Raw genomic sequence first — 18,054 nt, forward strand, 5'->3', positions numbered from 1 at the left:
ACACAGTCAGTACTGTAATGGTGCCTATGTTCTAGAGCAGTGCTATCCAGAAAATGTCTACTGTGAGCCACATGTGGAATTTAAGGTTTTCTTGTAGCTGCAGAAAAAAAGAAAAGAAAAGAAACAAATGAGTTAATTTTAATAATTTGGTCTTCTTAAGCCAGTATATCTAAAATATTTTTATTGTAACATATGATCAATATACATATCATCAGTGAGATGTTTTACATCTTTTTAAAATACCAGGTCTTTAAAGTCTGGTATGTATTTTACACATTGCAAATATTCAATAGCTGCCTGTGGCCAGTAGCCACCATATTGGACAGTGTAGATCAAGAAGGGTACTTACTTTTTGGAGAATTGGGACACTATCACTTAATATTTTAATATGTTGAATATTGTATGTGTTAACAATATGGCTCACCTGGTTTCTCCATTAATTCATTTGTTTGGTCAGTCAGTCATTCAGAAAGTATTAAGTGAGTATCTGTCTGCCAGGTGCTGGGCTGTATATGATACCTGTTTATCTTTTTATTTCCTTTTTCCCTTTCTATATTTTGTTAGCTGTTTTGCTGTATTCCCAGGCTCTAGAAGTTCAGTGTCAGTTAAAATTAGCTTTGATTAACAACAGGATTTCTGTCCTTGAAATGACCAGGTTATCATCTGGACCATTGCGACTGAGCTCCTGGCAACCTAAGTGAAGACAAACCAGGATAATTGTAGATATATAATTTAAAAAATTATGTTTATACCAATATATGCACAGAGAGCTTTTTTACCTGGAAGGATAGACAAGAAATTTTTGATAGTAGTTGCTTTTGGGTGGATGGAGGACTTCTTGTCTTAGGCATTTCTCTGATGTTTCCATTTTTCTACTGTGTTCATATTTTACTTCCAGTTAGGAATTTTAAAAGAGAAAAATGATGGAGTCATGGAGATTTCAAGGATCTAGAGGAAGGAGTTGGTCTTGTACCCAACTAATTCGAGTAGGTTGAATTCAGGTTCAATTCCTTTATATAAACTCCTTGGCCTTTTTCTCAGCTTCATGGGACTGATCTTCTGGGTAAGGCGGGGTGATATGGTATTGGTTTGTTTATTGCTGTGATGTCTGCACCTCACTCTGTATGGGCTAATGCTGGCTACTTATCATTGAGTCATATTTTTACTCTTGTCAAATCAAATTTGGATCATGTCTTCTTAGGGTACTACAATCTTTGTGACAAGAAGTAAGAGAATATGGGTGTATATTTCATAGACTTTTTCACTGCTTTTGCCGCCCTTGGGCAAGTCACTTGGGCAAGTCACCCTGTATCTGTTCTTGTCCTTTTTAAAAAGCTGGGAGGAATACAAGTTGACATCTGAGACTTTACAGCCATGAAATTCCAAGTGGTTTTACATGGCTTCCGTTGCATTGCTGGGTCTTAATCTGATAATTTTCAAAATTCCATCAAGGTATATAGAGTTTTATTTCAGCTAACAAGTTCTCCTTCACAATAGAATTTTTTTTTAATTTTTTAAAATTTATTTATGATAGTCACACACAGAGAGAGAGAGAGAGAGGCAGAGACATAGGCAGAGGGAGAAGCAGGCTCCATGCACCGGGAGCCCGACGTGGGACTCGATCCCGGGTCTCCAGGATCGCGCCCTGGGCCAAAGGCAGGCGCTAAACCGCTGCACCACCCAGGGATCCCCCACAATAGAATTTTAAACAGGACCTTGAATGACATAATAACAACTTTCTGTTTATAGACATTACCCTAAATTCAGTCTTAGGAGAATATAACATAAGGCCATTATATGGGTGGGAATGAAAGAATGCACATGTTTAACATTTTACACATACAGTTTATTATGGTCTGTGTGTAGATTTATGAATGTAGGTCTATAGGAAGATAATGAGGTAGGGGAAATAGGGGCAAATATGCATGACAAAATAGATCTGTTAATTTCCCTATTATTACAGGATGTTTTGACAGCTTTTCAATTTAGTTTCCACTGCCATTCACATGACTGAGAATGTGTCTGAGACAGCCAAGGAAATAGGATGATTTATGCTGTACATTACTCTTTATCTGCCCATTGGAGAAACCACAGTACGCTTGTCATATAGACTTTTGAGAGGAAGACTTCCTTAATTAGCCATTTTGGTAAAATCTAGGTAAATAGTGGTTGATTGGTTTTCCAAGACACTGAGAAGTGAGCAAAATCAATAATTGATAAAATTGCCTTTTCCATGGGGAAGAAACACATGGAAGCTATTTTATTTTCACTGTATTTATGTTTTTTAAGAAAATGCTGTTCTTAACTGATGATGTTTTATGCATGACAAAAGAATACAAATTCCCTGTCCCTCTTACAATGTGCCCAATAGACGGTGGTTAGATGGATGTCTGGATGTGTGGGTGCATTCATGGATTCTTACCCATTTTCTCTACTCTTGGTCCCATTTTGAGTGCTTCTGTTTGAGAGAAAGATATCCCTCTCCTGAGTATCCTTCTTCGGGGCATGTGCTGCTGGTGTCATTTGGATCATCAACCATTTCCAAGGAGCAGGTTTGTCTTGTATCATGTAGTCAGGATGTATCTAAAGACAAACTTTAAGCTAATTGAAAGCAAGACAAGGTTGATAGAGTGCATCTTTTTTATACTGTGTCCATACTTAAAAACCACCAGGTAGGGGATCCCGGGGTGGCTCAGCGGTTTGGCGCCTGCCTTTGACCCAGGGCGTGATCCCGGAGTCCTGGGATGGAGTCCCGCATCGGGTTCCTGGCATGAAGCCTGCTTCTCCCTCTGCCTGTGTCTCTGCCCCGCTCTCTCTCTCTCTCTCTCTCTCTATGTCTATCATGAAAAAATAAATAAATAAAATCTTAAAAAAAAAAAAAAAAAGAAAACCACCAGGTATGACATCCTGCCCCACAGGGTAGGGGAGAATCACTAAGCTGTTTTAGAAACTAACAATTTGGAATTGTTCGCTGTATGGGGTGTATGGTATGTGTGGGTCTATTTGTAGCAGAGATTAAATTGGGTGTGTCTCTTTAAAGGAGATCATTAAAGTGAAGACATCTATAGAGTTCCAGAAAGACCTCTAAAATTGGCTTAGTCATTTTGGAAATTCCTTGGTACTTTTTCTTCTGGGTTTATGTCTTCTGCATATGTATATCTTCCCTACCACTCTTACAAGGCTAGATACATACTAGGTTCTTATTTAAAAGAATGCTGGTTGAACATACATATTTTGTCTGCCAGGTTGCCAGTTTCACAAACAGACTGTTGGCTCTCTCTTGAACATCTGATAACACAGGAAATAGAGGGGAGGCTGATGATGAAATGAAAGTGCTCTAATTTTAAAATTGGGCTAAATAAGTTTCCTTTTACAAGTACATTAATGTTTGAGGCTATAGTTGTAGTTAAGGCTTGCAGAAAGATAGACACCCATCAAAGCTAGCAGATAGACGAATATTAGTGTTAACTGCTAACTCATTTTTTTTAACTCATTTTTTTGAGCATATAAAATGTGGGGAAGCATATCTGTTGCAGGATACGGATTTAGCATTCCTTGCAGAGTCAACATATTTGTTCTGAAGCAGATTCCTCCTTTCATTTTCTAGAACTTTTCTGAATATCACTTCTCAAGGCCTTGGTTTGTAGCCAGAGGTCTCTGGCTGTAATTGTGAAGCATTTTTGTATTAGAAATTTTTCAGGAAAAATGTTAACACAGGAAGAGTTATACACTCATTTGGCTGCCTAAATGTTTATTTTTATTTTGTATTCACTTGGAAATCAGAGTCTCAGTGCTTGTAGAAACCCTTCATTCAGCATTGTTTCACCCCAATCCCTTCCATGGTCCAGTGTGTTCATGTGTTACAACTTGTGCATATTCTGGAAACAACCTAGAGTCTCTGATGGGAGAATAGAGACAGGGAGCCATTGAGTCCACAGGATGGAAACACAGAATATTAACATCAGAAAATAAAACTTTGGGATTATCTGGCCCAACCTCTTTACTTTAAAATGAATAAAGTGAGACCCAGAAGAATTAGAGGACTTACCAATGTTACAGAGTTAGTGGCAGAGATGAGACTTTTTTTTAGAGATGAGACTTAGTTTATGTTTATACTCAACAAATATTTATTGAGCTTATGGAGTGCCTGTCACAGGGGTGCACTCTGCAAGGTCCTGAGAAGACTTGATGAAAAAGTGAACATAATTCCTACCTTTGCAAAGTTTATGTGTCCTAGAAGGAGAGGGCCATTAAACCACCATTTGTCCCATTAATTACTTAATGCCAGGTATGTCCAGTGTTATGAGGCAGAAGTCTGAGAACTCCCTTTGAATAATAAGAGGGCCTGAGATGTCCTGAGGGCCCCTTTGATAGTTCCTCATAGCATCCATTAAGGAAAGAATGAGCTTCTTGAGCATCCACCTTGGCTTCTAGTGATAGCAGAAGTTATGCATATGGTGGGACACTTGGGTGGCTCAGTCAGTTAAGCATTTTTGATTTCAGCTCAGGTCACGATCTCAGGGTCTTGAGATTGAGCCTCACATCTGGCTCTGTGCTGGGTGTGGGGCCTGCTTAAGATCATTTCTTCCTCTCTCTGTTTCTACCCACCCCTTCCTCCCCCACCACCTCCACCCCATCTCTAAAAAGAAAAAAAGTTATGCATATGGTTACCTAATAGTAACACAGAGTCCATTTAACCATGGCTTTTAGGCAGGTTAGCCAATTTTCTCAGAGTAGTATTTAGGACAGTCTAAAATCTTAGAGTAGCTTTATTCAAGCACTCCATTTTAAAATGAACATTTTGCTTCTTAAATTCAAAGACAGCAGTGATGTTAGGTTTATATATTAACATGTTCCCACAATTTGAAAGTTCCACAGTCTACTTCCTCTAAATGTGTGTTCATTAGAAAGGTAGGCTAAAGATAAGTTGGAAGTTAATAAGGATCAATATAAAATTCAGTACGGGGTCTCAGAAAATAACCGAACAGTTGTATGAAACAGAGTGAAGGAATAGAATAAATATTTTAAGAAGATCTAGTAAGAAGATAATATTTTAAGAAGCTCTAGTAGTTTTAGTTGGAGGCAAGCTAAACATGGTCAATGAGCACCATCACCTTTGATAAAACAATAAATGCCACTTGAAGGTTTATGAACAGAAGTATTGGTGTCAGAGAAGAGGGTCCTCTTCTATCCTGCATTAGTCAGCTTACCTGGAGAAGTGTTAATTCTTTTAATGGGAGGCATGTAGAGATATTTATCTATCCTTCCATCCATCCATCCACCCATCCACTCATTTTGTTTACTGTCCCTTCAGTAGAATGTAAGCCCTGGGAGAGTGGGGATTCTGTTCGCTGCTATAAAATACAGTGCTTCCAGCAGTGTTTCTCACATAGCAGGCTCTCAGGAAATTGTTGAATGACTGAATGGAGTGAATGAGAGAATTTTAAATAGTCAGATAATAAAAATTTAAAGAAGATAAGTTTGTGGAGAAAAGAAGTTTCACTGGAGCCCTGGAAACTGTCTTCTGAGTTTTGAAGGCCTGTCACATGGGAAGGCAGAGGGGTGAAACTTTTCTGTTTCTGTGGTGGAGTAGGCAAGAAGCCACAGCTGAAAGTTGCAGTGATGGCAATGACACAAGTTTAGTTCTTAATTCAAAAACAGGAGATCCTGGGAAAAGGTCAGGTAAAGTGGATATTCTTAAGCAGGGGTCAAAATTGCATAGTAAATACTAAAAAAAGGGGGGGGGTATTTTGAAAAGCAAAACTAAACATTAAGAAAGTTAGTTTGATCATATCACACAGTTTTGAATATAATTTCAGCGATATGCTAATTCTTAAGCCACACAGAAACTGAATCAACTGTTGCTGGGTTTTATGCAGTAGGGGTTAAATATATTTTTCTGACAGTTTTATGCTAGCACAAGATAACATTCCTTAGTTCACATTTGACTTTTTAAAAACAGTTGTGTTGAAACATCATTGATTTTTAGAGTTTTCAAAGCCTCCTCTCAATCATTATGGGTTCTTATGATTCACTTTTGATTATTAGGCAGTATTTCTCTGGACTTTCTCCTGTTCAGTTGGTACCCTGGCCAGTGGACAGTGGCTTTACTTGTGGTTTGGTTTTCCAACGTTACTTTCATCAACCTCAAAAATTTCTGCATCTTTTGCAAAATCTAGAATAACCCAAATGTAACCAAATCACATTGCATTTATGGTTTTTTGTTTTGTTTTGTTTTAAGATTTTAATTATTTATTCATGAGAGACACACAGAGAGAGGCAGAGACACAGGCAGAGAGAGAAGCATGCTCCTCACAGGGAGCCGGATGCAGGACTCAATCCCGGACTCCTGGAATCGTGCCGAGTTGAAGGTAGATGCCCAACCACAGACCACCCAGGTGCCCCACATTTATTGTTTGTTGTAGAGAAATCCTAAATGTGGATGAGAACAAGCAATAAAAACATGACTTAATGAATGAAAACATGACTTAATGACTTATATAGCATGATTCAGTAAGCAGAGATGTTTAAGTGGAGACCAATTTTGTAAATGATCATTGTGTTAGTAAATACTTCTTTGTTATGAAAGTTTAATTTCCTATATTACCATAACTATGGAGACTTGAAATAGGGGTACTCAGAAGATGATATGGCTTTCAGAGTTGGAAGCCACTAAGGTAGGTTCAGAGCCTTAAGCTTTGTTCCACCAAGCAGATAACTGGGGGAATGGATATTCTGGCACATTTGTAAACCATTCCATATGGTAGACTAGTTGAGAGCTTTGCTATTGACAATGGAACCTTGAGTCACAACAGTCTCCACTGGCCTGAATGCTGGTCCCAAGCCAATGTGTGACATTTAGGGAGGCTAAGTGTTTATTTGCAATTAGGTCCCAAACCTCATCTCTCCCCATTCCCCCTACTCCTATAATAAAACAAACTGAATTATTCAGTTGGAGCATGGCAGAGGAAAAGTCCTGACTTCCTTGGTTTACATGAAAAAGAGCTGGGGGTCTGTGGTGACAATATGCTCTTTGTGAGTCAGCAAGGTGTCGCGTATGACTGCTTTATGATTCAGTCTTGGGCAGCACCCGGTGGCTCAGCAGTTTAGCGCCACCTTTAGCCCAGGGTGTGATCCTGGAGACCAGGGATCAAGTCCTGCATCAGGCTCCCTGCATGGAGCTTGCTTCTCCCTCTGCCTGTGTCTCTGCCTCTCTCTCTCTCTCTCTCTCTCTCTGTGTGTCTCTCATGAATGAATAAATAAAATATTAAAAAAAAAAAAAGAAAAAAAACAGTCAGTCTTGGGGCACCAGTCTCAGTGGTTGAACAATCTGCCTTTGACTCAGGTCATGATCCCGGGGTCCTGGGATCGAGTTCTGCATCAGTGTGACTGCTTAGTCCCTGTGGGGAGCCTGCTTTCTCCCTCTGCCTATGTCCTTGCCTCTCTCTGTGTGTCTCTCATGAATAAATAAAATCTTAAGAAATAAAAAGAAAAAAGATGCAGTCTTGAACTGCCCTTTTGAACAGTGGCCAGACTGGAAGAAGTGACAGCTCTTCGTGTATTATACACAGACTCTCGTTACACATCTGGAGTAACTGTTGGCAGAGGGTAGGGGAGTAGAAAGTTAGTTGCAGGGGGAGGTGTGTATAGGGAGAACAGATAACCGAGAGCCATCTTCATTTAAGGCCTACTTAGAAAGGTGATGTTACTCTGGACTTGTTTGTTCATAAGGAAAGAACCCCAACTTGGACAAAAGAGGAATTAGCAAACAGGAAGGGCAGGAGTGCAGTTGGTCCTGAGATAACCTAGAACCAAGGACTTGAACTCCACATTACCTTTTCACCTCTCCTTCCCATGTCACTCTGCATATAGTTAGCATTTTCTTTTCTTTTCTTTTTTTTCCCAGAAAAAGAGTTTGGGTGCATGGAGTGGGAGGCTAGAGAAAATCATCAGCAGGTTCCACTCCCAGCATGGAGCCTGATGCAGGACTCAATCTGACAATCCTGAGATCAGGACCCAAGTGGAAATCAAGAGTTAGACACTTTGCCTACTGAGCCACCCAGGTGCCCCAAGGGTATTGTTTTCTGATAAGTCCTTTCCAAGGAGAATGCCAACCCCTAGCAGCTGTCCTTTCTCACTCCTTCCAATCCCACCTCCTAGAAAGGAACTGATAACTTGTTCTTTCCAGTCCAAAACTTAAAAATCCCACAGTAGGGTCTAATTAGTTGAATTTGGGTCAGGTGTCTAACTCTAAGCCAGTTAACTGTGGCCAGGGGATTGGAGGGACCGTGAATGGCCCATATGGATTGCCTGGGGTGTGGGGTTCCTAAAAGCTTAGCAGCTTCCATTCAGACCACTGGGTGAGAGTGAACAGGTCAAGAATTCTTGCAAAAGGGGAATGCTGCTCTGTTCTTGTGGAGCACAGAGGCAGCTGGAAACGTGCCTGTGCCTGAGGAGTAGGAGTGAGCAGGGGATGTATAGTGACAGAATCACAGAGTTGGTGGGGGAGAGTGGCCCTGAGGCCCAGCACTGTCAAAGAACTTGCCCAAGGATACCCAGCCAGTTGGAGATGAAAGCCTAGGCCTGTAGCACTGAACTCAGAGTTCCATCCCCCATGCTTTATTGTCTTAGAAGAAAACACCAAGCCATGATAACTACCTTCAAACATCTGAGAGACTGTTATGTGGAAATAAGAAGGTGTCTGATGATGCTCCAAAGGCAGTTCAGGATTCATGGACAGTAGTGACTGACAAGCAGGATTCTGCTAGGTTTCAGGAGGTAGGTTAACACTGGCTTAATGGAGCATGCTGCCCCAGGAGGTGGTGGACAGAGGCCTGTCACTGGAAGCCTTTGGGTTAAAGCTGGAATATATCTGCCAAGGATGCTGAAGAAGGAATCTCTAAAGTCCATTCCAAACCAGAGGCACTATAAACTGGGCCCTGGACTATGCTGCTTTTTACTGTTATCCTCCAGCGTCCACCAGTTATAGAATGTTTACAGTGCTGAATGCTGTGCCAACCATTTTGCAGTGATCGGCTCATTTAATTGTCACCCGTAAGAGAGATCCTGATATGTCATTCTGCAGATGAGCCCCGGAAGCACTGTTATTTTTCTAGCAACCCATGGGAACTTCAGGTTTGCTCCCCAACTTCTAGTCTTGACCACTGCATTCAGTGGCTTCTCAAAAACTATTTGTCTTCAGTGCTGTTTTCACAATGTCTCTTTCAGATGGTCTTAAAGTGTAAGCCTCAAAATCCTGCATCAGAACCATATGTTCTTGGTTTTGATGCAGAACCAAAAATTTTTAAAAGATTTTATTTATTTGTTCATGAAGGGAGGGGGGCAGAGGCACAGGCAGAGGGAGAAGCAGGCTCCATGCAGGGAGCCCAACATGGGACTTGATTCCGGGTCTCCAGGATCACGCCCTGCGCTCAAGGCAGAGCTAAACTGCTGAGCCACCCAGGCTGCCCAGAACCAAATATTTTGAACTTTGTATTTTTACAAATTTTCATGTTTCCCATATATTTGAATCCCACGTGATCTGTAAATATTCACATACCTCAGCCCTCCCTGTTACCCAATGAACCAGAATATCTGTGTGGAACGGACTGGGAGATATGTAGGAACAAAATGATTCTGGTGGGAACTAATGTTTAAGAACCACTGGTCAAGAGCTTTCAGGGGAAGGCTGGAGGGGAGATCAGATGTTGAAAACTCTCATATCTAAGCAGCTGAGACGTTGCTTTGAAGGCCATGGGGAGACAATGAAGAGCTGAATGCTGGGGTCTGACATGATCGGAATTCATCTTTAGAGAGTTCAGTCTGGTGGCTGCATAGTCAGGGCTGGAGGCTGGAGACTCGGCAGCAGGTGAGTGCATCTTCCAAGGGAGAGGGGATGTGGGCCTAACCTGAGTAGAGGCAGTGGGAATGGAGAGGAAATGGCAATCGGGAGGGGTGGAAAGCAGGCAGATCCAGAAGGACATGGTGTTTGATTGTGGGGCAGAAGTAGAGGAAGTAGCCTGGTATGTGAATTCAGTACATGGGAATGAGGGAGGCCTGTGTGTACACTTTCCAAAGTCAGAAAGCTCTTTTAGGAGGTGATTAGTTGAAAACTTTATGGAAGAGATGGAACTGAAATAGATGGTTGGATTTTAGGAGGAATTTGTGAGAACAGGAGGGAATTAGTCCCAGGATGAGGGAACTCTATGTGTGAGGCAGAGGGGTACAAAAACACAGGATGTGTTTGAATTTGGGCTAAGAAGTAGCTGGGGAGGGACAGTGGGGAAAAGGATTATTATAAAGACCAACCTGAGGGGCCCCTGCGTGGCTCAGTCAGTTAAGCGTCTGACTTTGGCTCAGGTTATGATCCTGGAGTCCTAGGATCAGGTCCCACATCGGGCTCCCTACTCAGTAGGGAGCCTGTTTCTCTCTCTCTCTCTCTCTCTGCCTCTCCTCCCCCTCATGCTCTCTCTCACTTATGCTCTGTCTCAAATAAATAAGTAAAATCTTAAAAAAAAAAAAAAGATCAACCTGAGTCAGTGCGATAAGGCGTTTTGACATCAATATAGTCTTGCCCCTTTGTCTCAGAGGGCTCTTTGTTCTTGGGGCAGCAATATGAAAAAAATGATATTTGGAGAGGTTGTTCAGCCCAACTAAAGGACTGACCCTAGTATTTTGTTTTTAATTAAAGTACAATTGACACACCATGTAGCATTGGTTGTTGTACAGCATAGTGATTGGACAAGTCTGTATGTTATGCTGAGCTCACCACAAGGGTAACTCCCATCTGTCACCATACCGTGCTGTTAGAGTACCACTGATGTTACTTCCAATAATGCACTTTTCTTTTCTTTTTTTTTTCTTAAAGATTTTATTTATTTATTCATGACAGACACACAGAGAGGGAAAGAGAGGCAGAGACACAGGCAGAGGGAGAAGCAGGCTCCATGCAGGGAGCCCGATGCGGGACTCAATCCTGGGTCTCCAGGATCTGGCCCTGGGCTGAAGGCAGCACTGAACCGCTGAGCCACCCAGGCTGCCCCAATAATGCACTTTTCATCCCTGTGACTTACTCATTCCATAATTGGAAGGCACTCCCCTTCACACATTTTGCCCTTCCTCCTACCCCCTTCCCTCTGGCAACCTTCAGTTTGCTTTGTATTTATTATAGGTCTGTTTCTGCTTTTTGTTTGCTTATTCCTTCATTAAGAGCCAACCCTGGTTCTGAGGCAGCCTTTTCCCATGTCAGTTGGATGTACAGCTCAATGTAAATAGATACTACTTAAAGGAGAAACAGAATCCCTATTACAACCTGATTTTCTGATGAAATATTAGTACATTTCCATAGGCTCTATGAGTATTGTATTGAGATGGAGTCAAGCGCTAATTTCCTCTGACAGTTTATCTTGTCCTTTGATTCTTACTACCAACCCCCCTTTACTATAGGTAGTTATATCACCTGGAGATCATAGGTGGTATGTTTATAAAAGGCCTCATCTCTGGTGTGGGTGGGAATGATGGCTGGCTGGAATGAGCAAAGACCCATATGTACAGTGTTGGCTATTGAACAAATAAGGGGTGTGGGGTGGGATGGGGCTGTTTCTAAATTTGCAATTCCTCCCTGTCACACAAACATACAGAGAGGTGGTCAGGGTATGAAATAGTCCAGGCCAGCAGCCACTTCATTCTGGGGAGTGAATAGCTTGAAAGCTATGGGTACGCTAATGGATACTGTGGAATGCCATTTGTTCCTAGGAAGCTGGAGGGAAGCCCTGTCTTTTTCATTTCTGTTCTTTGCCTCTAGCACAAGTTCCTCTTCCTTAGATTCCAGTATCCATGGTTTCCCCTTTCTCTGGACTCCTATGGAACTCATTTGCTGGACATCCATAAGTAATGCTATGTATCTAATCACTTCTTGAATTTCAGTTTGCTTCTGCAGCTAGTGTGTAAATTCCTTAGGAGTTAGGCCCATGACTGTCATTCCATGGGACTTTCCATTGTGCCTAGCACCCTGTGGGCACACAGAGATCTCAGTAAGTACTATTTTCTTGGTTGGTTGTTTGGTTGAAATCTTGGAGAACAGATATTATAGTCTCTTTATAGCTGATGGAGCTTTATGACAGTGATTAATTACTCTCTCACTAGGGTCACAATTATTAGTTGTCACAAATGTGCATTGACTGCCTACATCCTGAATTGTTGAGGGAAAAAATGCTTTAAGAGCACTCATGATCTAAATAAGGACTCAAATGCAGTTTCACATTTGCTTTAGGTGATCCTGCTGCCCTTTCATCAATATATATGTATTTAACACTCAATGAATTTTGTGAAGGCTTGTGCTGGAGAGGCATTACAGAATATGTAGAAAACATAGGTGCTGTTCTCAAGAATCCTCTTGAGCTAAGGTGGCCAGTGGGCATTCATCTGTTAAAGGTCAATTTAGGTGTCTGGGACTTACTATTCCTTTTTATTTTTTTTTTAAAAGTAGGCTCCACATCCATTGTGGGGCCTGAACTCATGACCCTGAGATCAAGAGTCACTTGCTTTTCTGACAGAGCCACCCAAGTATGCCTGGGACTTACTATTCAACAGGAATAGGTGCACAGTTCAGCCTTGCCAGTCTCTTCATGACCTACCCTGTGTCGTCAGAACTCGCTCCCTAGTGCCATACTGCTGCATCAGATCAGGACTTGCATTCAGAAAAGGAGGTTAAGAGGGCTGTGGATATGAAGGAAATCCATGTTAGCATTAGGGGATGGGAGTTCTAGTTTCTCTGGGCTCTTGGAGGCTCTGTTTCGTTACTTGTGAAATGTGGTGGAAATGCCCAACTCATGGGACTTTCAGGAAATGTAACTGAGGATGAATGGAAACACTTGGCCTCATCTGCCCCCAGTCCCCACCCTGCCTCACCGAGGCTCATGTCTGCTGTGCTCTCAGCATCTGTCTGCCAGGTTTGTTCCTTGCTTTCTATTCTCATGGCTACTGCTTTGGTTTTAAGTCCTGATCATTTCTTTTTTTTTTCTTTTTAAAAAATATTTTATTTATTTATTCATGAAAGACACAGAGAGAGGCAGAGACATAGGCAGAGGGAGAAGCAGGACCCCAGGATCACTCCCTGAGCCAAAGGCAGACACTCAACCACTGAGCCACCCAGGTGTCTTAAGTCCTGATCATTTCTTGTCACAGAAACTCTCTCTTTTATTTTATGGTAATCTTTTATTTTTTAAGTTTCAGAAATCTTTTAAAAATTATAAAGATCATACATGCTTGTTATAAAACATTTTTGTAACAGAGGTCTACAGAGGAAAAAGCAAAAATTTCTGTCTACTTCCCCAAAACTTCGTTTACTTCTATAGGTAACTGCCATAAGAAGCTTGGTAATATATCTTTTTAGAACATTTTTATAAACTTATAAAACAGGCCTTTTTAAAATTATAAGTGGAATCGTATACGTATTTTTCTCCAACTGATTTTTCAATCAATTGATCCTTTTCTGTGAACTTACAACATATACATTCATGGAAATTTTTTTATAGATTCTTGGGTACATTTTATTTTGCAGCTAGCCTCTTATCCTAGCTCATATATAGACAGCTGTCTTCTAATTGGGCTTCTTGTTTCCATCTATACCTCTCCACCAAGATGCCAGAATGGTTTTTTAAAAAATCTAAATGGGGGAAACTTTGACAATAAGATGAAGTCCCCACTTCTTAATATGACAGTTCAAAGTTCTCTACCATCTATCCCCAGCTGATTTACAGTTTTATTGGAGTATTTTTTCAATTTTTGCTGTTGTTAGTGGCAGAAGCTTTCTGTCCTTTGGGAAAGTCCTGTGTATACCCTCAGTGTATTAAACAGGTAAATGGGGGGCTCCTGGGGTTGATGTATACCCATATGGCTATATCCCAGCTTGCTCAGACACTGTTCCCTGTCCCTTAAGCCCTGTTCTCTATCCTGCTCCACATTCTATCTCAAGGCATGTTGGTATTTCTTGAGATATCAGCCTTAAAAAGTCAGAGATGTATGCAGACGTTCTTAATTTCACTTTATGTACTATGAGCCTGCAACCCAATACTTAAAACAAAACTATTGGAAGTTTTTTGTTAACTTTCTTTCCTAGGGGAAATGAATTTCGTACGCTTATTAACTCTTCTTTGTTTACATGTTTTGAATGATTCCACTCAAAGATCCGCTTCTTCAGACACGGAAATCTGGAGAGCCAATTTTTTTTTTTTGTTTTTGTTTTTTTAAAGATTTTATTTATTCATGAGAGATACAGAGAAAGAGGCAGAGACATGGGCATAGAGAGAGAGAAGCAGGCTCCTTGCAGGGAGCCTGATGCGGGACTCGATCCTGGGATTCCAGGATCATGCCCTGGGCCAAAGGCAGGTGCCAAACTGCTGAGCCACCCAGGTGTCCCTGGAGAGCCAGTTTTGTTGCTTTTCTGTCCCTTTCCATGGTGAACATAGTATTCTCCTATTGCTGACCTTTTTTCTTTGTTCTGGAGTTGTTATTATGTTTACATCTCCCTGATCCAAAGACTGTGAAGTCTTTGAAACAGGCAGACCAAGTAGATGCTAGTGTGTTTATGAGCAAAGATAGAAAGCAAGCTGCAAAACAAAATGTATCCAGGTAGATAGTCTCCTCTATGTAGTTCAGTACCTGGCGCTGAATGCTCAATAAGTTTTTTATCCCTAGAATGCATGTTGGGTGTGACAATTCCATTTGCAGTTGGAGCAAGGAGATGTAGTTATTTCCATTGCAGGGGATATGAGGCCTGTCGTTTGCCATCAGTCTAGCTTGGGAAGTGGCACCAGGGAATGTGTGCAGGTAAGGACGGTCAGCATTGTTTCTTGCTGAACTACAACCTGGCAGCCTCTGCTTCTCCAAGTTGCAAGGACCCGAACAGAATGAGGAATATTGGGGCTATTCTCTCTTTGCTTAATTTATACCAGTGATAGATTTGTGCATCTTGAGTTTGATGACCATTGAATGACCACTCGATAACCACATTAGGATCATTTTAGATTCGATGCTGGTCATCTAAGAAACTCTAAAAAAAAATCAAGACATAAATAACTTACAAGCTGAATTTGTGGCTTTTGTGGAATATTTATTTATACTTTTCAAAAGGTAAGTCTATAGCTCTAAGATACTTGAAATGACATTCTTTGCTTCCTTTGACCACAGAAGCCACATGTCGACGTCATTACCAGGAGATTGTGTTGAGGAGATTGTGATCTTCCTACTGATCTTTCAGAAAAGCAAAAACAAATGAAAAGCCAAGAACTCCGGTGTTGGTTGCAGTGCATATATTGGTTAAGTTCTTTAACTCTCACTAAAGGATTTTTACCTCATTCAGCTTGTCTTGTTACTTGGCAACATGGCAGGTGTATCACAGGGTGTCACCCCAAATGCTCTGATCTCTGATTTCTGTAATCATATTTAGGTTTTCCTTTTTTTTTTTTTTAAGATTTTATTTATTTATTCATGAGAGACACAGAGAGAGAGAGGCAGAGACACAGGCAGAGGGAGAAGCAGGCTCCCTGTGTGGAAGGATTACGGATCACGCCCTGGGCTGAAGTTGGTGCTAAACTGCTGAGCCACCCGGCTGCCCAGGTTTTCCTTTTTTTATGTTCCTTGGCACCTTTTTAAAAAAAATATGGCATATATTTGGTTGGCTCTTTGCCAGCCATTTGGAAGGTATCCTTCTGTCTTAAATTATGCCAGTTGTGCATCAAAGTTTTTAAAAAGAGGGGCAGCCTGGGTGGCTGAGCGGTTTAGTGCCGCCTTCAGCCCAGGGTGTGATCCTGGAGACCTGGGATAGAGTCCCACATCAGGCTTGCTGCATGGAGCCTGCTTCTCCCTCTACCTGTGTCTCTGCCTCTCTCTCTCTGTGTCTCTCATGAATAAATAAATCAAATCTTTAAAAAAAAAGTTTTTAAAAAGATTGCTGACACAGGTTTGTTGGCTTTTGAAGGCATTGGGATTTTTAAATGATTATTATTTCTATATATTTTCCCAGGTAACTCAGTGACATTATATCTCCTCACTCCCTCTCCAGCATGGCCTAGGCTCCCTCTATAGCAGGACGTATCAGACCATGCAGACTGCCTGATCCCAGATCAGACTATTAATGGATCAAGGTGATTTTTCTCACTGAGCTGGGATTGGACTCGGCATTGGCCTTAATCAGGGTTCTAGGCATCCATCCTCATTCCACTGGAGTTGACACTTGAGATGAAACCAGCATCGCATTCCTGCTCTAGCACTTTTCTCATACACTGTATCTTACTTAATATGTAATATTTCTTACTTCTAGGCATATAAAATATTTTAACAACTATTTGAAAATTAACTCCCTTTCTCCCTTTTGCCTAACTAGCTATGCCATTGGCCTTTCGTGAGAAAGAATGACAGAATCTTTAAGACCTACCTTACCTTGACTCTCACACCTGACTGTTAGGAGCATTTGGGGGAGTCTTCTTTATCACTTGGGGTAGAATTCAGCTATATCTCCTAAGTGTCAAAGTTGCGTCATTTCTAGATTCAATAAAAGTCACAGAATTTTCAGAAATCTTAAAATGAATGTCCTTTGATAAGTTCTATGTCTTAGTAATAATAAAAAAAAAATCAATGATTATTCATTAGCCTAGTTTCTGGTATCCAGACTGGTGTCATTAAAATGAGTAGCACAGCCATGGGACATCACCTCCTATATACAGATACAGACGTGAATGTTCATTTTCAGAAAATGTGTTACGATTTCCTTGACATTTTGGCTTAAAACATCTGCCATACAAAAGAATTAGAAAAGTAAAGATCCTGAGGTCTTAGACAAAGTCTCACTCATCTTTGAGATGCAGCTCTCAGCATATGGTGGCATTTAGTGCTCAATAAATATTTGATGAATGAATCAGTGAATGATTGGAGTATCATACATTATGGTTTGGGTTTAAATAAACAAGATCAGAGTATTTGGTTTTTGGAAAATGACTTAATTTTATTGTCTCAATTTTATCAGTACATCCAATTTGCCCACTTTCTGGGACTTTAAGTAGTAAGAGAATAAGATGGATCGCACTGGTGGGTGGATGTTCACTAATTTGTTAGTGGGACTAGTGTGATAAATAGACTTTTTTTTTTTTTTGTCTTAGTAAAATTTCAAAAAGGTCTCTTATCTTGCGTTTTCTAATGTGAAAGATATATCTGACATCTGCAAATATTCAGGGCCACTGGTGGCATTGTACTCTAGAATAAGAAAAAAATAGGCCTCTTTGGTGGGAACAAATCTTGTTATCTCTAGCTTACTCTCTAGTACCTTTGCATGCTCTCACGTGTCCTTGAACCACATCCCCAGTTGAGAAGCCTCCTCTTTTTTTTTTTTGTTTCCACTGCATTTATTACTAATATAAAAAAAAGTTAAAAAGAAAAAAAGTTCATTCTCTTCTTTAGTCAACATGTGAATCCTAAAGATTTCAGATTTGCCAATTGCACATTGAATAGTCAAACATTTTATTTAAACATGATGCACACATACCTTTGGAAATTAGCAGAATTTTCTGCTGAAGTTCGTGGTTGTTATCTTGGGAAATCTTTCAAGGAATGGTTGCTACATGAGTGAAGCCTTGTTTTGATTTTAACAATTCTCCGCTTATGGCTGAATCTTTGAGACTTCAATATGTAGCCATCAGTTGAGGTAGAAAGCATATGGTGCTTCGTATCTAGAGACCATTTCAAATGCCTGTTCTTTGAACCTTGTTGCAGTCTGTTTAAACATACTTTTTCAAAATAGATTTTTAATGTTTATTTTCTGAATAGCTTGAATTTGCAACTGAAAAGCAGCTCTTAAAAAAAAGATTATATCAGAAGGGGGAAAGTTGCATCTAATGCTGTGTGATGGTTGCTATGGTGATGATTGAATGTAAATTTCAGTTTATGTAAAACCCTGCTAAGGTTTTGATTGGAGACCTGAGGTGAGGCTTGGTGTCAGTTGGTGAAGTGGCTAAAAAGCATCCATTAATGAATGCGGGGAGGGAAAGATGGGATCACACA

General features: G+C 40.7%; 1 protein-coding gene across 1 annotated transcript in view; it reads left to right on the plus strand.

Moving 5' to 3' along the window:
• Positions 1 to 18,054, plus strand: part of PIK3AP1 (phosphoinositide-3-kinase adaptor protein 1) — a 119,575-nt gene that overhangs the window by 16,652 nt on the left and 84,869 nt on the right. The window lies entirely within an intron of this gene.

This window comes from Vulpes lagopus, chromosome 2 (assembly GCF_018345385.1).
Source record: "Vulpes lagopus strain Blue_001 chromosome 2, ASM1834538v1, whole genome shotgun sequence".
Lineage (NCBI taxonomy): Eukaryota > Metazoa > Chordata > Mammalia > Carnivora > Canidae > Vulpes > Vulpes lagopus.